This window comes from Equus caballus, chromosome 5, assembly GCF_041296265.1.
Source record: "Equus caballus isolate H_3958 breed thoroughbred chromosome 5, TB-T2T, whole genome shotgun sequence".
Classification (NCBI taxonomy): Eukaryota; Metazoa; Chordata; class Mammalia; order Perissodactyla; family Equidae; genus Equus; species Equus caballus.
Genome location: NC_091688.1, coordinates 79937755 through 79963250, shown reverse-complemented (window position 1 = coordinate 79963250; position 25496 = coordinate 79937755). Strand labels below are relative to the sequence as shown.

The window sequence follows — 25496 nt, the reverse complement described above, 5'->3', positions numbered from 1 at the left end:
GGGGGCTCAAAGAGCATCTGAGCTGAACATGCCCCTTCACCGTAATTTCCAAATTCCACATCAGGACACATTGAAATTACAGAGTGTTCTAAAATATCCAGGACCCAGGAAAGACCATCATCACAGAGAAATGAACTCACCTGGTGACCAGCACACCCAGTGTCCAATTTATTCCCCAGATATTCCCTGTTTGCTATGTGCCAGATAGGCACAGTGGAGGGGACAGGCTGGTCCCTGCCCTGGGGCTCTCACAGCCTCACTTTCTGAGCTGGTGCCCACTCCCCCCGGGGCTCCCTGCTTCTCTCCGCACCCCCATGCCCAGCTGGAAAGTGGAGGTGGGGACCCAGCCTGTGCTTTCCCTTCGCCTCCTGGAGTGGAGCTCTTGTGTCCACTGGGGCAGGGGGAGGTCAGGATGGTAGGCTCAGAGGGAGGTTGGGCGACGGGTGTGTCGCCCTCTGCTATCTATGTCAAACAGCTAGAGAAGAACTTGAACCAGGCGGATATTTTTTCAAACCCTGAAGGAGCTTACGGAGCAAGAGCTGCATTTTCATTCTGTGTCAAAAACAATGTTCGGCTGTCCCAAACACTGCTTCCCTGACTACAGCAGCATCTAAGGCCACAGTCACAGACAGCCCCGGGCTGGCCTCTGGGGAACTGTGCCACGCAGAGTGCAGCCTGTTGATTAGGCCCGCTCCCAGGACAACTTAGTCTTCAATGCAGATGAAGCCGCGGGGGCTCCTTCTGGTTACGAATAAACCTTCTTTTTCTTATAAAGCTTGTCCACTAAGATAAAGCAAACCAAAATGAAGACAGAAATTACAGAGATCCATTTGGAAAAGATGTGAGACTGTTCAGGAGAAAAGTCCTTTTACCACCGTTTCATCTGAGCATAACCTTCCCTACCTCACTGGATTGTCCCCACCCCTCCAATAGCCCCTGGACTGGGTTGAATAGTGTCCCCCAAATTTGTGTTCACTCGGGACCTCAGAATGTGACCTTGTTTGGAAATAGTGTCTTTGTAGATTTAACTAGTTAAGATGATGCCGTACCAGATTAGGACAAGCCCTAAATCCAGGGACTAGGATCCTTACAAGAAGGCCATGTGAAGACACAGAAGTGCACACAGGGAGGAAGGTCATACGAGGACTGAGGCAGAGATTGGAGTGACACAGCCACAAGCCAAGGAAAGCCAAGGGTTACTGCCAGCCACCAAAAGTAGGAGGAGGCAAGGAATGATTCTCCCCTGGACCCTCAGAGGCAGCATGAGCCTGCTGACACCTTGATTTCTGACTTCTAGGTTCCAGAACTGTAAGAGAATAAATTCCTGCCACCCAGTTTGTGGGACTTTGTTACAACATCTCTAGGAAATGGAGACACCCAGAGGCCCTGCCCCTGCCCCTTGACTGAGGCCCAGGAGTCAGCGGACGTATCAGGCTTGGGTGAGACTCTTCCTGCAGAAAGTCTGCACTGACTGCATGAAACTGACCGAAGACCCAGGAACAGGCACAAAGAGAAGGGGACGGTGGTCATGAGCCTGGGGAGCAGCCAGCTGACGCAGGGCCAGGGCTGTGGCAGGGCTAGACTGAACCGTAAGCCTTTGCTCAGCTGCCAAGGATCCCCGAACTCCTTTCAAAGCCTGTCCTTATTACCTTCTCCCCAGCGAAGAGTCAGGAAACAAGCACATGGAGAGCAAAACCATAGACTTTGGGCTGTGAAGGGGAGAAGGATAGGGCTGCGGCTCTGGAAGGCAGGGTTGCAGAAGAGCCCTTTGTATGCTCCACTTATGAACTACTAGATACCGAGGTGGGTGTTGACATGCCAAAGACATGGCCTCAGATCTTGTGTAGACTGTCTTTTAGAAGGACAAACAAACATGAATTACAAAATAAATGCAGATTTGCTACTACTACGAGGACTGTCACAGAATGTTAAGCAGAATGTTAACATGGGATTTTGACTCTGCTTGGGCTGAGGCCAAAAGATAATAGGTGGCGAGTGCTCCCAGATTCCAGAGTGAGCTGCTAGCTCAGTGGTGCAGGATTGTAAAGGAGGAGGCTAAGAACTGGTTTTGAGACCTTAGCCGACTACCCCAGCGCCAGCCTATGAAAGAGGCTGGAGAGTCTGAGAGCAGAGCTGGCAACTTCAGGAGGAGGATTTCGTGGGTGGAGGATGTGTGATTCACCCCAAATCCCCACAATGCGGAAGAAGTGGCAGTCCTCAGGGACACCTTCTGGAGCAATTGAAATGCATCCCTGGAGGTGGGGGCTGGACTGGTATCAGCCTCAGGCCTGAGAAATCTAAAGGGCAGGAGACTGAGTGAAGCTGCCTGTGGCAACAGTGTAGAGGGTGCAATTTAGGGAGTAAGTTTACTTCACTGACCACAGGTCAAAGGTGCGTGTTTACTGTGACACAGAAGTGCAAATATTGGAAGGCTGTGCTGTGAGTTGACCTGGAACCTCCTTAAAAGGACTTTCCGCAAAGGACCATTCCTAAAGGTATTCCAGCAGAGAGAGGTCAACCCCCAAGAAGAGAGGCTATAGAGGGGGAGTTTCAAGCAGGCAGTCAAGGAGTGGGTCACTGAATTAGGGCAGTGCAGGTGAGAATCCCCAGGAACTGGGCTCCAAAGAATCTCAGAGCAGCCCATGTGGGAAAGTGTCCACTTTGAACATCATCCCAGAGAGCACCAACCGCTAGCCTTCAACAGGATCAGTCAGTAGATCCTTTCTGGCCCCTTTATCTCCACCTTCCCCTTTCATCTTGTAGGGGTCAGAAGTTGCACCTGGTAGAGGGAGGGAGGACCTGGCGTTGTAAAGAGACTAGAATCTGACCACACCCCGCTTTCCCACTACAGGCTCCCAGCTCACAACAGGCCAACTTTGAACTATTCACAGTTTCTACTATTTCTCTGGACTGGGCATAATTATTAACTAAACTGAGACTGTCCTGAGATCTAAAGTGACAAGAGCACTTCTCATGATCTGTGAGTGAACAAATAAGCTATGGGCCTGCTGGGGGTCTCATCCAGGGGAAACCATCCCCTCAGGGAGATTTATAAGGGCAGTTGTGGGGGAAAGATAAGTTTGCTTTATAATTGGACTCCTCAGTTCCTACTCTTTCGAATTGCATCCTGAAAGAGAGGGACATGGTATATGAGTGCATTCAGCAGGGGTTGGACCTAAGGGGGAGGAGGCGAGAGAGAGCTCAGATAGGGCCTCAGGCTGTGGGGAACCCAAGTCACAGCAGCAGCGAAAGAGGGAAAGAGGGTGCGAAGACCAAATGAGGAGGAAGGGTAGGAGTTGAGATCAGAGTGGCCTTCTGAAATACTCTTATGAGAGATGGAATATTTTGGGGTGACTTCCAAGTCAAGAGCATGGTCACTGGAAATGGTGTCTGGGCTAAAGTGAAGAAGAAGGTAAATCAGAGATGGAGAACGAAGGAAGCTGGGGGCTGGGCCATCCACAAGATGTGAACACCACCCAAGATGATGGCAGGACTTGAGACAGGGAGAAGGGCAATGACTGTAGTCATCAGTGAATGAGGAAGAATAGACTAGGAAGTCTACACGAGACCAGGGAAACAGGGTTTCACAGATGTGAGCAAGAGTTGAGAAGATAGAAGTTCCAGATGGCTCAATGGAAGGGCTTGGGAAAGAGGAAGTGAGTGGGAAACTGAGGTGAGGAGAGGGAACACCAAGTTTTATTGGGGGTGAAATTATGGGATGGAGCTTACAACTTGTGAGTCAACCAATGAAAACAGGGATGTGAGGCAGAGGCAATTGAGTCCTCAATAGTCTTCTGCAGCCCTGCCACTCTAAGCGTGCTCTGAGCCCCCAGCATCAGCACCACCTGAGATGTAAGGCCCCACAACAGACCATCTGGATCAGACTCACATTTTACAAGCTCCCCGGGTGGTTCTATGCACGTTAAAGTTGATCAGCTCCACTCCAAAGTATGACAAACTTAATCCGGCTGTGGCCTAGAAGGGGCACCATGAGGTTATTACATATATCTGGATATTCTTTTTCTTTTGGGTTCATATAGGTCTGTTGCATTGGCCTCCTAGTTTAAGAAAATAGATGTTAGGAGGCATTACCAATGAGCCATTGGGCACATGCTCAGTCACATGTGGATGGGCCCAGGCTGCTGCGATGGTGTTGGAGAATCTGGTCCACTGTGCACACATTGTGGAGGGCTGTGTGGTAGGGATAGTGTGGCTGAAGGGAATTGAAGCCAGTTTCATGTACGGACAGAGTAAATGATTGAAGGGATGAAGCAAAGACAAAGCCCAAAATATCTCCCCATCGGTTTTGCTTTGCATCTGACATCCCACATATCTCCCTCCAGCAGCCAATTCCACAGATATTTGCTGGGTACGAAACAGAAGCCTGGCAGGCACTTTTAAATGTCTCTTCCAGTTTCCAGAGGTTTTGCATAAACCTCATCATATTTTAATTTTTATTCTCACAACCACCCTTTGAGTTCAACAGGGAGGGTAGGATGTACTTTATTTATAGCCCTTGAGGATTTGCCCCAAATCGCAAAATTAATAAACTGGGATTTTAATCTAGGTTTTCGGACTTCAGTCTGTCTCTGCAGAAAAGATGGGCTCTTTTATGAAGGGGCTTATTTTATAGACATAGGAGTTTGGTGGAAAGTGAATTGTTGTAAAGTGTTGACTTCCTAATTATATTAGCAAGGGAGTTTGAAATGCACAACCAGGGCCGTTTCAGTGACAATCTCCTCTCATCCTCTCCACCCATCTCATGGGACATCGCAAACAAAGCGGGAAGCGCCACAACAAGCAAACATGCCCACTTCAATGGACGTATCTGGGGCAATGTGCGAAGAAGCCCTGATTTCCTTTGTGGAGGGAGAGCACTCCGGAAAAGTTTAGCCATTGCTTTCCTGCTCCCTCATCCCATGGGCTGTCAACGGTACAGCTGCATGGCTATAAATCAACACCGTCTTGTCACTCCGATTCTAAGATGATTGCACATCACACTAAATAAACTGCTGGCAGGAGTCTTAATTTTTGAAACAAGAGAAATGTGGGAGGGCCGAGCCAGCTTTCCCCACCACTCCCAGCCCCTCCGCACCTGTTTCCCCGTGTGCTCCCCGTGGGCCTCCCCACGGGGCCTCCTCCCTAGTTGGGGAGGCTAGGAAGGAAAGGAGGGAGGCCCCGAGTCAAAACAATATCAGCACTGTTTTTCAACCTAGGCTCTCCCTTCCAGTCACACAGCCTGGAAACAGAGGTTGTTTTTCAAAATCCAGGGGGAAAAGGGCTGAGATGAAGTTGTCCCATTGATATGGCAGGTGCCTCTCCTTTCAGTCCTTTAAACACTGTTGACAAATGAGGCCAGCCAGCTCCCGGGGGGTATTGTCCACACTTGTTTATGCAGACCTCTTTACCCAAGATGGGAGGGAAGGTTGGAGAAATCAAGAACCAGCCTGTTAAAGCATCATCACTGGGCCCCAGAGGTACCTCCCAGAGCCCACAGTTGTTTGCTCTGACAGCGGGCTTTTAGTCTTTCACTGGGCTTCCGCTTTTACCTCTGTTTTGATTTTTTAAAGGACATGACACAGTGACCAGAGTCTGGGTCAAGGACCCAGTGATAAGGAGGGACTATCGTACCACTAGTCCTAATGTTTTGCCTTTAGGTAGGCAGAATGTGCAGGCCTACGCTAGGTGAGCTGGCGCCAGCTCTGGGAGAAGCATGGTCCAGCGGGGCAGAGAATTCAAAGTCCAGAGAGTCCACAGGTAGAGAGTGTTTTGTATAATCGTTCTGTTTTTGTAGCACTGGACTCCCAAAATCAATCAGGACACTGAACTTCTGAGTTAACTATTCAAGTAGGTTGCCACAAAAGTCTCTAAACCAAGCACAGACCTTGACCTGTCATTCCCACTCGGTCTGAGGCCTTCTGATGATTTTCCTGTTAATGCATTCCTAGAATTACAGATGTATGCTACACAGCAAGTCTAAAAAGAATTCCATTCAAGGGTCTAAGAATAAAGTCTTTGATCACTCACAAAAAATCATTTAACTTTACTTTCTTGGCTTCTTTATCCACTAAATGCTATAAGGAAATTGATCAGAGAAAAATAATAGCATAAATTTATTGAGCTCTTATTATATACCAGGCTATGTTAAGCCCTTTCATAAATTTCTTATTTAATCACCATAACAATGTTGATCTCTTTTCCTTTATAGTTCATAAAATTGAGGCTTAGATTTACCTAAAGTTACAGGGACTACTAACTGGTGGGTTTAAAACTCAGCTATGTTTGTCTTTAAAGTCCTTAACTGCTATACATCATTTATAAAAAGATACCTAGGAAGGGGACCTTATTTTAGAAGCTTGCATTTTTTTATTGCATTTTATGGTATTCAAAGCATTTTGCGAACAGCATTTTTTTTACTCTCATAATAACTCTGTGAATAAGGCAGAGCAGGTCTGTTTCCCTTTTGACAGATGAGGAAACTAAAGTCTAGACAGGTTAAATGATTGGCCAAGGTCCCAGAACTGGTAAATACTGGAACAGGAATAAGAATGTGGGTTTTCTGACTCCTACCCCTGTGTAATATCCACTGCGGGCGTGGCCTCTCTGTTTAGGAAGAGAACCACATGCTGGAAAAGACCTGAGTGATCAGGAGTCTGGTCTCTCATTTTCATTTGCAGAAACTAAGATCCAGAGATGGAGAGTTGCTTAACTAAGGTCACCCAATTAGCCAGTAACAGAATTTTTGGCACCAGAAATCAGATTCCTTATAGTCCCAATTTAGTGATATTTCCACTCTTTCAAAAAAAGAAACTTGTAAGTGAAATGATCAATAAAAGAAACATTTGAAGGAAACATTTTTCAGTTGCTTTGGAAGCATGAAAGGTGTTAAAAAAAACAAACTTCAACTGAGTAAAGTTGAAGATCTAATTGGCTTTATTAATCGATTGTGAATCAGGCAGCACCCCGTCTATCAAACAGGAGGGGGCTCTAAAGGGACTGTACAAAATGAAAGGTTTTTATAGGAGGAAGGGTGAAGGGGCAAGGAGCTATTAGCAAAAGAAAAGAAAGGATTACTTTTAGGACTAGCTGTCTCCTCTTGGGAGAAGGGAATGGCAGGGGTCTTTCTCATGCAGATTACCTCTTCTTCTGCGGGGCATGGAGAAGGCCCATGTGGCAGATTTCCTTCCTGGTGCTTGACCAGAAAATTCCAGACTGGTCAATTAAGATGACCTTTCTGGTAGAGGTTGAAACTGCAATTAGATCAGGTATTAAATCCAGGTTTGATATCATGTGCTTTAGCACGAGTGATGCAATTTGGGGCCTGTGGTTTTCTTTTTAACAAAGGGGAAGAAGCCTCAGGAAGGAGAACTTTTGTGTCTTCGGATCTATCCTCAACTCTACAATATTTGCTAAGAGATTTTGCTTCGAGAAGAAAATCATTAATCAGTCATTGATAGTGTGTCTAAAAAATTACAAAATAATTTGCCCTTGTTGTCAATGTGTAGCTTCCTACTAAAGCTGTTATTTTCAGGTAGGCTGTATTAGCTTTAAAGCACAGTTTCTTGTAAGATTAGAAAACTAACCTCGGTTGCAAGACTGGAGTCATTATAGCATCCAGCACTAGAGGGCGCTCCAAGAGAAGACTGGCCACGCAGGCTCCTGGGGAGCCACCTGAGCAGCTGGAGACAGGCTCAGGAAGACAAGAAGAACAGAAATCAACAGTAAACAGGTGCAGTAACTATAATGGGGCCAGACGTGCCATTATGAAAAGTTGTGTCTGTGTGTTTGGTTTTAGTTTTTGTTATTGTTTTAATACAGCCTTGGTGGAGAATAGGATTGATTTTTCACATATATACCATTCAATGCTCACAATGCTGAAAAGGAGTATCATTATCTCCACTTTATAGATTAAAAAATCAAGGTTCAGGGGGCCAGACTCATGGTCTAGTGCTTAAGTTCGGCATGCTCTGCTTTAGCAGCCCAGGCCCAGTTCCTGGGCACAGACCTACACCACTTGTTGGTGGCTATGCTGTAATGGTGGGTGACCTAAAACAAAATGAAGGAAGATTGGCACAGATATTAGCTCAGGGTGAATCTTCCTCAGGGGAAAAAAAAGAAATCAAGGTTCATTGAAATTAACCGAGGTATCCAAAGTTATAAACGCAGAAGTATTTTACTATTAACCATCCTTCCAATAGCATTTCCATTGCACTACGGCTTTTCCTGCTGAAGACCATATAATAATTTCCTATTGTCTGATTTAATACTTTCATTTGCAGAATTCCATAGAATTTCTTTACCTAAAAGTTTGCTATTCCACAACTTTGCCCTTCCACTCCAGCAAGTCCAATATTTTTGCTATCCCCTGCACACATCGTTTTGGATTCCCTTAGTGACTTTATTCCAATCTCCCTTTCCTTCATCCACCTCTGATACCACCATGCCTTCGTGCCCCAGGGTCTGTGTGGTATCTCCTCTGGACCTTAGACGATGCCTCTCTGATCCTGACTTTGGGGCTTGTTGACCAACCATGGGAGGTGCTCAATAAATACTGGTTCATAGTGATTCCCAAACCTTAATAGGCATCATAATCACCCAGAGTGCTTGTTGAACTTGTGGATGCCCAGCCCCTACCTCCAGACGTTATGATTCCCGAGGCCAGACATAATGTCCTTTCATATTTAACAAGCATTCTGGGTGACTGATGCAGGTAGTCTGAGAACCTTATTTTTGGTGAAATACTTCTCGTGTTCTGGATGTGTTCACACATATATATTACATCATTTAATGTAATTTGCCATTTGTTGCTGTTCCTTCAGACATTTTCTCAAGTTGGCTGATTTCTATACATTTTGTTTCTCAAGCGGGAGAGCTCTATTCCCTTCCTCTCATACCCTTAGATCTCTATTGGGTTGCAGTTTCCCAGCACTTCTTTCTGCCTCAAACATAACTCCCCTGCGTCCCTTACCTGTGTGGCTCCCACCGCACTTCGCAACTCGGTTTAGGCCGCTTCCCGTGATCTTGGCCGAGTCTGAGTCCTGGGGAGGCGCTCCTGCTGCGTGTTCCCATGGACCTGTACTTTTTCTGCCAGAGCATGGCACACGGTGCACAATCTTTCTGTCTCATGCACACGTCATTCCTGAGTGACTTTATTCCAACCTCACCTCCCGGATACCTCTTGTATCCTTTGTGAGAGCAGGAACTTTGGTTTCCTTGTTCATTATTGTGTCTCAGCACCAAGCACAGAGCTGATACATAGTAGGCTCTTAATGATTATTGTAGAATCGGTGAATGAATAAACTGAGAAGAGTGACTAAGAGGAGACAAATATGGGGGAATAAACTTTGAAAACCACCTTAATTTACAATAGGCTAGGAAGGATGGAGACAATGACCTTTGAGGTCAAATGGGGCACCCAGGGGATGGCTGAGGGGAGCTGTGAAGTCCTAGTTAAGTCACAGCCTCACTTCCCTGTGGATTCAAGTCAGTGCAACTCAATGCACATGTATTGGGCGGCTTTGAGTGACAGGCACTCTGCTGGACACTGAGGAAGCAAAAATTTGTAAGACACCATCCCTGAACTTGAGTGTGTAATATTAAAGTGAAACCATTTTGTGATCTATATGCCAGTGCGTTTAACTATTAATAGGAAACAAGAGATGACACTGTTCCACTTTCAGGAGAGTTCAAATGACTCTGATTCTTATAATTGCCACATACTGTAACAGAAATCTTAAAAAGTAATGAGGCATAATGGAAAAAAATCCAGGTTTTAAAGTCCCTCAAACCCAGGCAAGAATACCAGAGCTGCCAGTAGCCTTGGCTGCATGTGTCAAATAGGCCTAATGATGGTGATAATAATCCCAGCATATAGCAGTGATGGTTAACATTATTGAGCGCTGAGCCAGGCACTCTGCTAAGCACTTTCCATGCATTAACTTATTTAATCCTCTCAACTATCTAATATAAGTGCTTTTATTATTCACTTTTTACTGCTTGAAGAAACTGGCTCAGAGAGGTTAAGTCATTTGCCTAAAGTGGCCCTCAGAATAAATGGTGCAGCCAGGACTTGAACCTGGGACTGGCTGATGAATAAATGAGATATAATGTAGCTACAAGCCTGGCATGGTGCCCAGCAGATAAGAAGCCTTTAGAATAGGTTTCTAATATTCTTATTGCACTCAAGAAGTCGGGCCCCCAGAATCATTGCTGTTGGGGTGAGTCAGTATGAGGACGGTTCAGCAGACGGGGGAAGGCTGGGTTCCCGAGCCCAAGGCACAAGCCAGAGGCAGGAATGGAGCCCACTAGGCCACTAGTGCTGCTGCAACTCCTCCTGCAGTCCTCTTCCCAGACGCGGGAGCCATCACTCTCAGACCGCATCCTCGGGGACCCATAGCAGGGATGCTTACCAAGGGGGTTACCAAGGCCTCACACGTCACGCAGTTGGGGCCCCAATCTGGTGCATGCATCCCCCTACCACAAGTCTGCCAAGTGGCTGTCTCTGCTTTAATGTCTATCTCAACCTTACCCACCATCTGCTCACCATCTCTTCATTGCTCATGAACCGGGAGAGAGGGGGTAGCACTCAAGCCCCAGAAATCATCGCTGGACAATCTTTCAAGATCTTCTAAGTCAACCCATGTGCTCCACATGTGGCCTGCCTGGAGTGGGGATTAGCAAGGACATAACCTGGGGAGAGGCTGGAGGTGTTCCCTCCCTCCTGCAGATGAGTCATTCTTCGCCACCCTCACTTTACTCCCTGTTCCTCCAGGAGGCAGGGAGAAGCAGGAAAGGTTCACAGGTTTATGAATCCAAATTAACATCGGTACAAGCAAGAAAGGCCCTAAGTCATGGGGAGCTGGCGTGGTTGGCACCACACTGAGAGCTGGGAGGCGGTTGTCAGAGGAGAGCCGGCTCAGCGCTCAGGTGTTCAGAAGACCGGGGCCACACAAACATGCATCTACTGTGTCCACAAGCAGCCCCTCCCAGCTGCCACAGGCCCTTGTTACAGTTCTCAGCTACAGAGAGCTCACTGGTGACTAATTTTCATCTCCAAGGCTGTCTACACCTTCCCTTTCACCAACACGAACACCTGGGGAGGGAGGCGTCAGAATATAATTTGCTGCCACCTGAACCCTCCTTGTTTAGCTCTTGACACAGGGGATCATTAGTGAGGGACAAGTGAATAAAACCCCTCTTCCTGCTGTATTAGCACACTGGTTACCTGTTTATCTCGTCTTCTCCTTTCTCTGGGCACACGGCAGGGCACGCAAGGTCTTATCATCCCTTGATGGGTCAGGACAATCGTCTTCTTCAAAGAGTTGGGGCCTCAAACTGGGACAGTCCTTCAGATTTTCTGGTCCCAACTCCCTCATGAAATTATACCCGGATCCTGACATCCAGACCTGAGTCATGAACTTATATTAAGACTATTTGGTAGCTTATATGTTAATATAGGTGCTTGATAAAAGCAAAATTGAATTGAATCTGGTGTGAGTCCCTTCTTGGAACCTGTGCTCTGACCCCAAGGCCTCCCTCCCTAGCCCTTTGCCTTCCCCTCCTGCTGGGGTCCTGGAGCTCCTGCAGGGCTTCAAATTTCAATTGTGAAAACCTCTCCACAGATCTCATCACCAGTTCTTCCTAACAACCAACGCTTTCACTGCCTCCAAGACTTGTACTTAGGCTATTTTTAACTTGTCCTTTCTTTTTTAAAAAAAATTACACCAGAGGAGTTTAATGAGTCCCATTTAGCTTTTGTAGAAAAAGAAAATTTGCAGACATTAACCAATAAGCGCTACTGAACATCATGGCTGGCTGGCACGCCTCTCAAAACCAGCCTTTCCCCGCCTCAACACAATAGTTTATTTTTGGACTGCTGCCCCCGCACAACATCACAAATGTGCCACACTGGGGTTCATCCTGAACTTAAAAGAAGGTGGAGATTTAGGTGAGAGTTTCAGAAAAAGAATTCAGAGTTGCAGAGGGCAGGGTGGGAGAAGGAGGGAGGAGTCCTGTGGATGGGAAGTCCTGGCTGCCTAAAGCTGCTTTCAGCACCTCTCTCCTGCAGGATTCTTTGCTTCCAACCAGCCAGCAGTGTGAAAGATATGAAGCAAGTGGGAGATAGAGTGAGATTTCAAATCTTTGTCCATTATCATGCAAAACTAACACACACACAGACACCACCACCACCATCATCAACAACAACAAAACAAAGAACTCAGGTGCTCTTGCAGAGCATAACAAATTATGGCAACAAACATCTCAGCCCTCCATCCACCCAAACCCAAGAGTCGTCCTGGGTCAAAGTTGAATCCAGGAAAGGTTCTCAGCTGTTCTGCGTGGCAAGAAGTCCAAGCACAAATTCCAGCACTGCCCCCAGGGGGGGTCAAAGTGGTCAGGGCACAGCCATTCGCTCTCTGGGCTTTTAAGCTAAAGTACTGGGGAGGCCTTTCCAGGCATGACTGTAAAGCCCCAATCATCTTGGTGTTCACACCCAGCCACATGGTTGTTCCAATGTCCGCTGTTGACCTTTCCAGTTATGGCACTGTGTTCTTCACTGGGACGCCACCATGTCTTTTCCTAATGGACTCACAATACACGCTCTCTGGCCCCAAGTTTCTGCACATACTTAAAGACTCGTAAATCCAGTCTGTAACTTGAACTGGTGTGTCTAAGGTCTGGGGATAACAGAGGGAGACACTTAGACTTCAGCAGAGGGAAAACTCCCTTCTTGGATAAACTGCCCACTCTCTCCGAACTGTGTGTTATAACATCATTCTTTAGAATCCATGTCATTTCAAGCATCCCATAATAACTCACAAGATAAAAGTGCTTACTCAGAGCTGGATAAAGTGCTGTCGGACCACCTTGGCTAAATAAAAAGGTTTTTAGGATGCGGAGAAATTTGTAGATAACAGGAATCATTTTTAAATTCATTATTGTAAAAAAAATTATTTGTGGTCAAAATGAATGTGAAGTATTTATTCATGATGTATAGTACTTCAATTCACTAATCAAAAGCAGACAAGATGAGAAGAGTAATTCTTTCAAGTTGCCACTCAAGTCTAGTGCTCACAAGGAAAAAGGCAAAGAACCTCATGTTTAGACTTTTGATGAGAGATTAAAAATTCAACAAAGCCCCATCAAAAAAGCAACTGGCTTTACTTGCATGTTTGTCAGTGAGGCAAAAGAATAAAGCCAAGGCTCTCACTTTGTGCACAGTATAAACAGAAGTTGTACATTTATCCTTAACCAAGGACTCATGGAATTTAGGTGTAGAAGGGCCCTAGGACAGGGTGTCCTATGTCTACAGGATAGAATGGAGCCGAAGAATCAAGCTCTATGCCTGTGCTCATACCATTCCCTCTGCCTGTGGGACTTGCCCCGTCCTATCCACCGGGTGAACTCCTATGTATCCTTTGGGACCCAAAAAAATCTCTTCTCTTCTATGAAGCCACCCTTCATACACCATAGAGAGCACACTCTTTCTTCTTGCATGTCTGTCTCTCCTCACCAGCCTGTGAGTTCTTCAAGGACCAGGAGTATGCTTTATCGATATATGTGTTTCAGCACCCAGCATGATGCTTGACTCACAGTTAATAAGTACTCAGTAAATATTGTTATTATTTATAATGTATAAAAATAAAATTTTGTTGAATGCATGCGTGTGTGACAATGGCCAGGAGAACAAATAATAAAAAGGACTGATGGTAGGTATTAATTCATAAATTAATAACCATCAGCTCATCACTGCACAAGACAGTGGGAGAGACTGAAGAAACACAAGACAGAGTCTAGGTCTCAGTTGGGAGAGTCAAAAGAAACACATGTAAAATAGCAGGGGAAACACAAAACAATATATGATTATATCTTACAGTGAATGGTTCAGAGTAGCAGAGGTGGGTATCAGAGCTTGGCACTTTAAGTTCTCACCCAACAGAATTACCCCAAACCAATGTTTAAAAGTCAAATAGCTGTCAGAATCCATTTTCTGGGTTGTTCCTGACCCCAGTTCGCACCCACACCTTGTTCCACTTTGCCTGCTGTCTGAACAGCCAGCCCCTCTCTTATCTCCCCAATTCCCATACTCCTTCCTGCTTTTGCCCTTGGATTCTCTGCTCCGCCAGCCCCGACCCCCCTTGCCACTCCTAGCCTGTGACTTCTCGCCTCCTTCCCCGCTGCCCTTGCTCTGACTGACACCTAACAGGTGCCCTCCCTGGCATGACCTTAGAACCCTTGCTCATGCACCAGGGCTGACCTGGAGGGCTTGGCCCAGTGGCCTAGGTTTTCTGTGAGAACCAAAGTAGTTAGGGAAGATCCTTGAAGGAGGAGCTGCCACACCCTCCAGCCTCTACACAAAGAAATGTTCTGCCTCAAGCCCCGTGTTTGCAGTTGTGGTGTCACAACTGCTGAACCTCACCCACTCTGCACTTCCTCTCACCATTCTTTTATCCTTTTCCATCCAATGATTCTGCCTGCTGTCTACAGCTTCATGCCAGTGTTGCTTTTCTGATGCCCAATTCCATTTCCCTTGGCTTCTGATCCTAATTTGCCTCTGGAAACTTCTGAACGTCTCCTTGCCTCCTTGGTGCAGCCTAGTGCTAGAGCACTCTGGAGACAGTTGCCTTGGGGTTTAACCAGGCTCCTGGCACCACACTGCTGTTTTACGTCGTCCCTGGGCACTTTCCCACCATCTATGCAGGTATCCTGAAAAGTAGGATTCATGAGAGGCATGTCTTAAAGACTGGGTCAGAGTCAGAAGGGCGAATAGGAAAGGTTGGCAGGTAGTGAGAACTACAAAAATTGGGCATGAAGAAAACAGGTTCTTCATGAGATGGGGGTCTTTGGATCAGTCTTCTGAGGATTTCGCCCTGGGGCTGGACCCTATTTCAGCGCACTGCTATGTTTAATTAGTGCACCAACTATTTGCTATTAAGGGCCAGCTTGTATGATCATTCTGTTGTATGTACTAATAGAAAATCAACAGGTTTCTAGATTTCCTGTGGCCACACCCTGGAGAACTTGGGCAGAGCCAGCAAGTTCTGAGCACATCTTTTGGGACTAAATTGATAGTGAGTTAAGTGGCTCTAATTCTGTGAGGACTAGAAAAGCTGTGGACAGCATATGCTCTGTACAGAGCCCTGGGAAAGGAGCATAGTGTGTGGAGTCAAGGAAACAGACTGCTTATGGAGGCTGCAACAGTCAGCTCTCTCTGGGCTACCCTATGACAAACAACCTCAAACTCTCAGTGGCTACAGTAGCAAACGTTGCTTTCTTGCTCGTGTTATATGTCGTCTCATATGAACAGGAGATGGGACTGCCTCCTCCTATAAGTCCCCGTTGCCCTAGGATCAGCCTCCATGCTGGTTATAACTCTTCCACATTTTCTTCATCCTAAGATCCAGGCTGAAGGAGCAGCTCCAATCTGGCACATTGCCATTTTCTAGGAAGAGGGAAAAGAAAGATGATGAGAAACCAGAATGGCTCTTTCTCAAAAGTGGTACATGTCATTTTCATTCACATTTCACCGGCCAAAGCAAGTCACATGGCCAAGCCTAAAGTCACTGGGTGGGAAACTATAATTCTCCCACAGAGGAGGACAGCAGGTATTGGGAACAACATCATAGCATCCACAAGGATGGACCTTGAACATCAGACCCACTAGTTTATAGCTAATGCGTCAGGAAACCACTGTAAGTTTCTGAGACAAGCAATGGCACCAGGAAGCTGTATTACAAGGCCATCTGCTTTTCCTGTAAATACAGATTGGAGGGGGCACAGAGTGCTGTGTAAGGACCTCAGCTGGAGACCATTAAATTAGTTCAAGAGTGAGCCAATGGATTTTATAGAGGGAATGGAGAGAAACATTTGGGTAGAATAGTTCTTTAAAGGAAAAATAGGATAATTCACCTGGTTAGATATGGGGGCTGGCAGGGTATGAGTCAAAGATCATCCAAGATTTCTCCTCACTAGCTGGGCTGTGAGGCATTGAAACATGTTATTGAGTTGATGGTAGAGAACATTCTAAAGATTTCTCAGAATGACAGCATATTGACTTTCAAGGACGATTTGCAGCAGCTATGATGTGCCATAAAGAGCAGTGAACTTTGCCTCAAAAATGTGGGCTTGGTTTCTGGGTCAGGCATTTATTAGCTGGGTGGCCATGGGCAAATCCCTTCACTTCTCTGTGCCTTGGTTTTTGCATATGTAAAAATGGAGGTAGTGATACATACCTTACAGGATTGCTTGAGGAATAAGTTTCTCTGAAAATATAATGATTTATAAGGTATGAATATCAGAGTCCTAGCTGGAAGTACCTCCTTAGTCTAACCATCTGATAATTATACTAATTATTTACTGTGCTGCACTTTTGGGGGCTTAAGGCATTCCACCATTTCATTTTTGAATTCTGTTTAGATGTTTCCTTTCTGAAAACCTGAGAAAGCAGCCAGGTAACACAAACCATGGATCACAAGCTCAAATTCCTAGAGCAGCCGGATAGGCAGTTTAAATGTCGGTTGGGTATAGGAAACGTGAATCACTTTTGTAGGGAATATTAAGAATGGTACCAAGAAATGTTTCTCTGTTTTAGAAAAAACAATAGTGTACACAAAATAATAAAGGGCAATTGTCCCTCTCGGCTTCAGAGCCAGGGACAATGGGGAATGGCCCTGGCACTTGTGAATTGCAGTGAGAACTAGCTGGAAGGGGGCAGGTTACTCAGTCCCAGGAGGATTTGCTATGCAGGAATTAATCCAGGTTTTCCACATGTTTCAGTTGTTAAAAGTGCTGGCAATCTGGATATTTATGTGACATTTCCTGATTATTAAATATTGGCAAGTGATTAAAAATTTTTTTAAGAAAACACTATGCAGTTGAAACATATCTGTAGGCTTTGGGTCTACAGGTTGTCACCCACATATCACACAAAAAGAGAAGAGAGACTCACATAGTTAACTCACAAAATTCTTACTCCATTAGAAGGAGAGAAAAAGAGTAGAGATTTTTAGGAGATCAGGTAAACATTAACGAGGAAAGAAGGAAGAGGAATTATCTATTAGAGCAAAGGAGATAAACTTCAGGGGATATCATAGAATCTTAGGAATGGAAGGAACCTGGTCACCTAGTCTCATGTGTTCAGATTTAGACTCACAGCCGTAGGTCCCCTTGGGCTCAGGTGCTCTACCTGGGCTGAGCAAAGGCTCTGACTTCGAGAATGATCAGGAACAGGAGATGGACTGCTGCCTCCTCCTATACAGCTGCATTGCCCAAGGAGCAGCTCGCATTAGGACAACGCTGACTCTCAGTTTCATGAACACAACCTCTCAGTCTAAATTTTATTTTCAAATCATCTCCAGCCCGCACTGTTTTCAAGAGCTGTCAGATGTAGTTTCAGACAGTGCCCAGACATAATAATCTTTCAAACCCAGAATGCTAGAATTTCACCCATGAGTAAGAAAACCCCACACATTGGCTTCTCTCTTCCTGTCCTCCACATTCCTCTCTCCAGCCCAAGCACTGCTCAGCCTCATCTTGACATTTAAGGTTTCTGGCTGTGCTCATCTTCTCTTCCCACAGACAAGAGCTCTGACGAGACATCCTAACAGACTGAGTTCCATGAGGATTTTTAAACAGTCAGCTCACCATTTGGCAACAGCAATTACTCTTTCTTCCTCTTTTCAAATGACCGTACAAATTAGTTTGCTTTGGGGGCTGATTTTGTTTTGTTTTGTTTCAAAGTATTGCCCAATTCCTTTTTTATGGTGCTTTTTCTCAGGATTTTTGTGTCATTTCAACTTTCAATCAACAAAACTATAATTAAGATCCCCACTTGATATTTTATGTCACATCTACGTCCCTTCATTTCACTTAAACCTTTTCTTTTAGCCAGATTAGAAGAGATAGCAACTTTACTACACAATATGACAGTTTTAAAGTAAGTAATATGTTACAAGGAAGTGACTGTTTAATCTGCTGTAACATTCTTTTCACTATTGTGTTACTTTGCTTAAATAGTTTCCTTAATAAGAATATAATTTAGGACTTTGGAATTATTATTTTATAATTTTTTCTGTTCACTCGGGTCAGGTTGTTTTCCTTTTCCTGCTTGCTAAGGGACTAGCAAAAAGGCAATATGTTTTGCTGTTTCTTCTTTGCCACATAAACTACTCGGTGCTGTTCTAGTAAAAGGTCTGAATTTGGAGACTCTGACTATGAACGGCTTTTTCTCAGTTAACAGATACTTAGAGAACAGCATATGAAAAAAATCTCCTCCTCGGAAAAATTTCCCTGAGTTTACGTTGATTAGAAATCTGGAAAAAATTCATTCATTCATTAAACCATAATTACTGAGTGCCTACTATGAGTCAGACACTATTCTAAACACATGGGATAATGAGTGAGCAAGACAAACTCTTTTTTATTGAGTTCATAATAGTTTACATCAGTGTGAGATTTCAGTTGTACATTATTTCTTGACTGTCACCACATAAGTTTTCCCCTTCACCCACAGTGGCCCCCCCCATACCCCTTCCCCTGGTAACCACTGAACCGTTTTCTTTGTCCCAGTACTTGTTCATATTCCACATATGAATGAAATCATATGGTGTTTGTCTTTCTCTGTCTGGCTTATTTTGCTTAGCATAATTCCCTCTAGGTCCTTCCATGTTATTGCAAATGGGATGAATTTGTCTTTTTTTCTGGCTGAGCAGTATTCCATTGTGTGTGTGTATATATATATGCCACATCTTCTTTATCTAGTCATCAGTCGATGGGCCCTTGGGTTGCTTCCGTGTCTTGGCTATTGTGAATAGTGCTGCAATGAACATAGGGGTGTATATGTTACTTTGGATTGTTGATTTCAGATTGTTTGGGTAGATGCTCAGTAGTGGGGTAGCTGGGTCATATGGTGGGTCTTATTTTTAGTTTTTTGAGGAATCTCCATACTGTTTTCCATAGTGGTTGCATCAGTTTGCATTCCCACCAGCATGTGTGAGGGTTCCCTTCTCTCCACACCCTCTCCAACATTTATTTTTAGTCTTAGTGATTATAGCCATTTTAACAGGCGTAAGGTGGTATCTTAGTATAGTGGGTTTTTTGTTTTTCCAGGAAGATTAGCCCTGAGCTAACATCTGCTGCCAATCCTCCTCTTTTTGCTGAAGAACATCCGTGCCCATCTTCCTCCAGTTTATATGTGGGATGCCTGCCACAGCATGGCCTGCCAAGCGGTGCTATGTCTGCACCCAGGATCTGAACTGGCGAACCCTGGGCCACTAAAGCAGAATGTGTGCACTTAACCCCTGCACCACCAGCCGGCCACCTTAGTGTAGTTTTGATTTGCATTTCCCTGATGATTAGCGATGTTGAACATCTTTTCATGTGTTTATTGGCCATCTGTATATCTTCTTTGGAAAAATGTTCATCTCCTCCACCCACTTTTTGATCGGGTTGTTTGCTTTCTTATTGTTCATTTGCGTGAGCTCCTTATATATTATGGAGATTACCCCCTTGTCAGATATATGACTTGCAAATATTTTCCCCCAATTGGTGGGTTGTCTCTTTGTTTTGGTCCTACGAACTGTCTTTTTTTTTTTAAAGGACTTATATTCTAGTAGGGAGAGATAGATATTAAACAAAAAATATATATAATAAGCAAATGATAAGTGCTCAGAGGAAAGTAATAAAGCAAGGTAAGAGGAATGAGAGTAGGCAGAGAGTTCCAATTTTAGATATGGTTGTCAGCGTATGCTTCCCTGAGTAAGCAACATTTGGGGCTGGAGGGAATGTAGATCACGTGAGAACCTTGCAAGTCACTGCAAGGACTTTGGTTCTACTCTGAGTAAAATGGGGAGCTATCATAGGGTTTGGGCAAAGGAATGAGATGATTAGACTTACATGTTAAAAGGGTCACTTTGGCTGCTGTTGAGAACAGACTATAGGGAGGGATGGGCCGAGAGTAGAAGCACATAGACTAGTTAAGCAGCTAATGAGTTCATCCAGGAGAGAGGATTGGTCGATGGAACTAAGGTGGAGCAATGGAGGGGTATATTTAGAAGGTAGAGCCAACAGGATTCCCTGATAGTTTCAATGTAGGTTGTGAGAGAGAGAAGAGTCAAGGATGACTCCAAGGCTTTTAACCTAAACAGTTGAAAGGATGGAGTTGCCGTTTACTGAGAGGGGGAAAGCTGTGTGAGTTGCACAGGTTTTGAGGGGAAATCAGGAGTTTGGTTTTGAACTTAAGTTTGAGATATCTATTAGATGTCTAAGTGGGAAAACCAAGTGAGCAGTTAGAAACACAAATTGGAGCTCAGGAGAGAGAACTATGCTGGGGATATAAATGCGGGGTTGTGGGCATAGAGAGGGAATTCAAAGCTATCTGACTGGATGAGCTCCTCAAAGGGAGTCAGTGCATGGTCGTGGAAGGCAAGACAAGGCAGTTCACCAAGGAGAAGGGAGTAGTCAATGGTGTCCAACGCTGCTGAGAAGTCAATTAAGGACCAAGAATTGAGCACCATATTTAGCAAAGTGGAAGTCACCAGATACATTGGGAGCATCAGTTTCAGTGATACATTGAGAGAAAAACCCTGATTAGATTGAGTTGAAGAGAAAACGGGAAGAAAGGATTTAGAGACAGTGGGTTTATACAATTGTTTTGAGATATTTATACAATTCTTTTGAGATGTTTAAATGCAAAGGAGAGAAGAGGAGTGGAGAAAGCAGGGTCAACAGAAATTTTATTCCTTAAGATAGGAAAAGTAATAACATTTTAAAAAAATAGTGCTGGCGTTCACCGAGTAAAGAAGGGAAAATCAATGATATAGAAGACAGGAGACAATTTCTGGAGTTATCATTTGAGATTGGATGAGAGCTGATGCAAAAGTGAAGGGACTGACTTTTGATAAGAGCATGGATAAAGAAGGCAGGGGATATGGGTTCAGATCCTCAAGAGGTTGAATTTGGTGTTTCTTTATGTTTTTTTTTTAATTTCCCCAGTGAAGGGCTATCAATGAAGAAGCACTAGTTTACCTAGATAGGCAACCCTAATTTTATCACTCTATGAATCTATTTTAGAATGTATAAGGCCACTTCTTTCTGCTCATTGTGGTTGATTAAGACATGTACCCTTAGTTTTTCTGGTTTCAATTTCACCATGTTATTTCTAACTATAGCAGTCTGGCAATTTCTCTTCCTCTTTGGACCTTACTTTATGTCAGAACTCATGGAGAGTTACCCCACACACTCTGCCCAGTTCCATTTCCTCCACACTCTTTTCCTCCCTCAACCTGCTCATTTCTAGTCTAGTCTCCAGAATTGTCCAGAATTTCATTTTCCTCAGCTATGAAGAAGGGAGACAATTTGCTTCCTACCTCTAAGGCTGAGAGTTTAAATTAGTCTAAGAAGTGAAAAGGTTTAACCCATCTAAAGAAATAGAAAGAAGAGGAAATTGGGAGGCAGTGCAGAAGAAGAAAGCTGAGAAGACAACTGCTTTACCCTTTGCTTAGGCTGAGCCCCTCTTCTATAAGTGTAAACATATGTATATGAACTCCCAGATGTCACATATTATGTTAGCTCTAGTATTCATAGAGTCACCATAGATTAAGAAATCTGGTCACACTTATAATACATAGATACACTTATAATAGGTAACATTTCCTGAGCAATGTCTATGTTCTAGGCACTTAGCTAAGCCCTTTCCATACATCATTTAATCCTTGGCCTCAAAATAACTTGATATATGTTATTATTATTTCCATTTCAGAAACCAAGAGAAGTGAGAGAAAAAGAGAGAGGCTCAAATAATTTGAAATCCTGCATCTCTTTAGCTCTTCAGCATTACTGCCACTTTCCAAGCAAACATAGTCTACATTTATCTGTGTACAGTTATGCAGGTATATTCAGACTTAGCCCCTTCCCCCCAGGGCTATTTTTCACTTTACAAGGAATTCATCATGATACTATTCATAAGCTACCCCACTGATTTGGGACCCATTTATAAACCTTGATCACTGCACAGTATTTCAAAAACACGTATACAGATTATTGAAATTCATATTGCTTACCACATGTTGGGCACTCTACTAGCTGAAGAAAAAAGGAACAATGCAAAATCACTCCTCCAAGGGGCTCAGCTTCTTCTCTAGTAGGAAAGTCAATTATTTATTCATTCAATAAGTATTATTGAGTGCCTTATGGCATGCCAAGTGCTATGGTTTAGGTAAACAGAATCACCTCAGAATTACAATACTTGGTAGAAAGAGATGCACATACATTGGCATTTATCTTACATGGTCCTTTTAGACAGTATTGTAAGTGCTTGGACTTATGGAACCAGGCTGCCTGACTTAAAAGTCTAGCTCTGCCACTTAAAGACTGTGTGATTTTGTGTTACTTATATAACCTCTCCAGGCCTTTGTTTCCTGTCTAAAAAATGAGGATACTAATAGTATCTACCTTAGAGGGCTGCCGTGAGGACTCAAAGTGAATATCTGTAAAGTACTCTGAGCCATCATAGGCATTGCATTAGCTGTTGTTAGTTTGTACAGATTTACCATGTGCTGGAACAGTTGCCGATCCCTGACCACAATAACTCAGCAGAAGACAGTAGGTGCGCTCTAGGTTTTCGTTCCCTAGAACTTCCTTGAAGCCTTATTGCGTTTCCCCCAGCTCATCCTTTCAGACATGTCTCAAGTAGCCTCAGATTCCTTTTCTATCATATTTCCTAACTTTGAATCCAGTGTCAAATCAGTCATTGTCTTTTGCTGCCTCCTTCCTGTTTGTTTTCCTTGGGGAATAGGGGAAGCTGACAATTTTTGCATCCTAGACCGTCAGAGTGACCTTTCATTATTTGTCATGGGTAGAGCTTTTTTATCTTTAAAAAATTTTTTATTATTTTCCTTATTATCAAAGTAATATGTGCTCCACATAAAAACAATTCAAACACACAGCACTTTTTAACAGAAAGTGAACAGCCCAGCTAATCTCACATCCAGACAATCACTGTTAAGTGCCTGATATGCATGCTTCCAGGTTTCCCCTAAGCATACATTTAATAACATGTATATTTTATGACAAAAAAAATACAAATAAAAATGGGGTTATGCTATTGATAATGTTCTGCAACTTGCTTTTTTTCACTTACAGATTTTGGACATTCTTCCACATTGGTATCATCTTATCTTTAGTAATGACTGCTTGAGGTTTCCTTCTACAGATCAAGCATAGTTTGCTTAAGTAATTCCCTACTGGGATTTTGTGTTTAGACTTTTACACCATTACACACTTCCTCTATTACAAACAATGCTGCATAAACAAACTTGCACACGTGTAAATATTTCTGAATACATATTTTTTGCAAACATAGTCCCAACGTATAAATTCCTAGATGTGCAACTGCCTGATCACAAAGAATACACAGACTTATTTTATCCAAAATTGCCAAATTGTCCTCCAAAGGCAGTCACCCAATTTGCACTCACATTTATAGTGTATGAGATTACCTGTTTCTCCACAGTTGACTATTTTCTGAATATTGCTTTTTTCTTTTCTCAATTTATACCCATCTTGAAATGACATTTCTCTCAAATCTAGAATCATAGTTTAAAACCCAGGGAAGATCAAAACGTGGAACAAAGTGTTTTTACAAACAACAAAACATTCCAAATTAATTATAATAGTGGGATGTTTTCAATCAAAATATCACACCACTAGATGTTGACAGTTGTAAAAGTGCTTTAACCTCCCAGATCGGCAAATCTGGTCCGGGATGAGATCACCCGTCACACAGCCCCCGCCCACACACCTCCTTCTTGGCTGGGTGTGTGGAATAGGAGAGGCTGCTGGCATGAGCGACAGGGCAAGGGAAGTGAGAGAGCAAGAGGTCAGAAGAACTCAAAATCTAGTGTCATCCTGTAAGCAGTCTAGGACAGTCCCTCGAGTGTGCTCTGGACCTCTCTGTTCATACTCTTTCCTGTCAGGCTGCTCATCTTTACTTCCAGCGCCTGGTGAACAAGTGCTCACTATCCAAGAGTCAGTTCTACCACCCCTTCTCTCTGAAGCCTTTCCCGAAACCTTGGAAAACCACTCTCTTTAGTGCCTCGCTACAGCTGCGCCCACACCGTCCTATCTGTAACATTTTGCGCAGCCAGCTTATGAAGACCATTTAGATGCCGAGGGAATGTTGATTGAACATTCAGTGACACGGAGAGATCTTGGGAGAAAAGAGATGAGACTTCCCATTGTTCACACAAACGGGTGGATTCAGATAGAAGGAGAGAGGGATCAAAGTACTGGGGTGGAACCATTGGTCAACAATTCCAAACATCTCTCCTGACTATTTCTCGACCCCTGCTTCTCCCCACCCACGAAAAAGACTGCAAATCTACTTCGATCTTATAACAAAAACCAGAGGGAAAACTATCAGGTTGGAAAACGCCTCCAAGCAGAAGACAATCTTTCATCCGCCTGCGTCAGATACAAGATATTTTTGGCAAAAAGCAGTGGAAAAAAGAGTAGACTCAGATTAAAACAAGAACTTACTGTCTAGCATATTCTAATAACAGAGACCGAACGAACGTGGCCAGGAAGCTCTTCGTGCCGAGATAAAATTGTGTGCGCCCCAAATCCCACGTAAGTACTTTCTCTTTAGGGTTGGAAGCCGCTTAGATGACTTTTACGCAAATTTCCCCCCACCCTATCATTGCATTTCTCCCTAAGTCCTAATATCCGAGTTTTAGTAAAGAGGACAGACTCAGAAGAGGCCACCTTGCCGCGCTCCCCGCTGGCCACAGCGGCTGCCTGGCACCGCGCCCTGCCCAGGTGGCTCTTTGACAGATGAGTGTTTCGGCGACGGCGCTCTGCGGCTGCGGCTCTTCCCCGCCCCACGCACCTGCTAGGCGTCTAGCAGCCTGTCGCCGCCAGTCCCCGACCGTGGGCCCCCTCATTCGCCACACACGCCCCTCTAGTCAGCCCGGCCGGCCGGCTGCGGAAGCGCCCCTACCCTCGGCGGGCGCCACAGGACAACCCAGGGAAAGCGCTCGCAATCACATGGAGGCCCGGGCCCGCGCCATTGGCTGCGGCCGAGCCAGTCGCGGCGCTCGCCGGCTGCGGTTGGTCCCGGAGCTGCAGCGCCTGCACGGGCCCGGAGTCCATGTTACGCTTTGTCTAATTCCCCCCGTTACAGAGTCATGTGCTGCTGCTCCCGTCGCCGCCGCTGCCGCCACCCGTGGTGCCCCGGCTCCTGCGCCGCGCTTCGAGGTGGCAGCCGCGGGCGGGGCCGCGGGAGCAGGGTCCAGGGCGCCGCGCGCCTTCGCCGCCCCGGCGCGTCCCGGTGCAGCCGCCGCCCGCCGCAGGTGATGCCGCCACCTCCCGCCTCAGCCTAAGCCGGGGCTCGGCGGCCAGGCTGCCCGGGCTGCCCCCCAAGGTTGGTGCGCCCCTCTCGGGGCAGGGGCCGGGGGCTGCGCGGGCGGGAGCCGCGCCGGGGTCGAAGCGCGCCCCCCGGC

At 45.0% G+C, this 25496-nt stretch overlaps 1 protein-coding gene and 1 long non-coding RNA gene across 9 annotated transcripts in view; one reads left to right on the top strand and one right to left on the bottom strand.

Annotated features, from left to right (window-relative positions):
• Window positions 1–12126: 12126 nt before the first annotated feature.
• Window positions 12127–25160, bottom strand: LOC102147356 (uncharacterized). 2 transcript variants are annotated; one of them, XR_011438820.1, is made up of 3 exons: window positions 24884–25044; window positions 22059–22135; window positions 12216–15442 (listed from the first exon to the last, which is right to left on the bottom strand). It is a non-coding gene; the product is annotated as an uncharacterized lncRNA (long non-coding RNA). The 2 variants fall into 2 exon arrangements; XR_001380877.3 differs by lacking the exon at window positions 22059–22135 and having other exon boundaries at window positions 12127–15442; window positions 24884–25160.
• The window catches only part of LRRC8D (leucine rich repeat containing 8 VRAC subunit D), a 109147-nt gene continuing 107467 nt past the window's right edge, over window positions 23817–25496 (top strand). For 2 of the 7 annotated variants that reach the window (XM_023640276.2, XM_070266364.1), the window contains exon 1: window positions 25090–25417. The gene's annotated coding sequence lies outside the window, so the exon portion shown is untranslated. Of the gene's footprint in view, window positions 24625–25079; window positions 25418–25496 lie in introns of those variants that run through there. The other 5 variants (XM_070266360.1, XM_070266366.1, XM_023640271.2 and 2 more) reach the window with 5 other exon arrangements.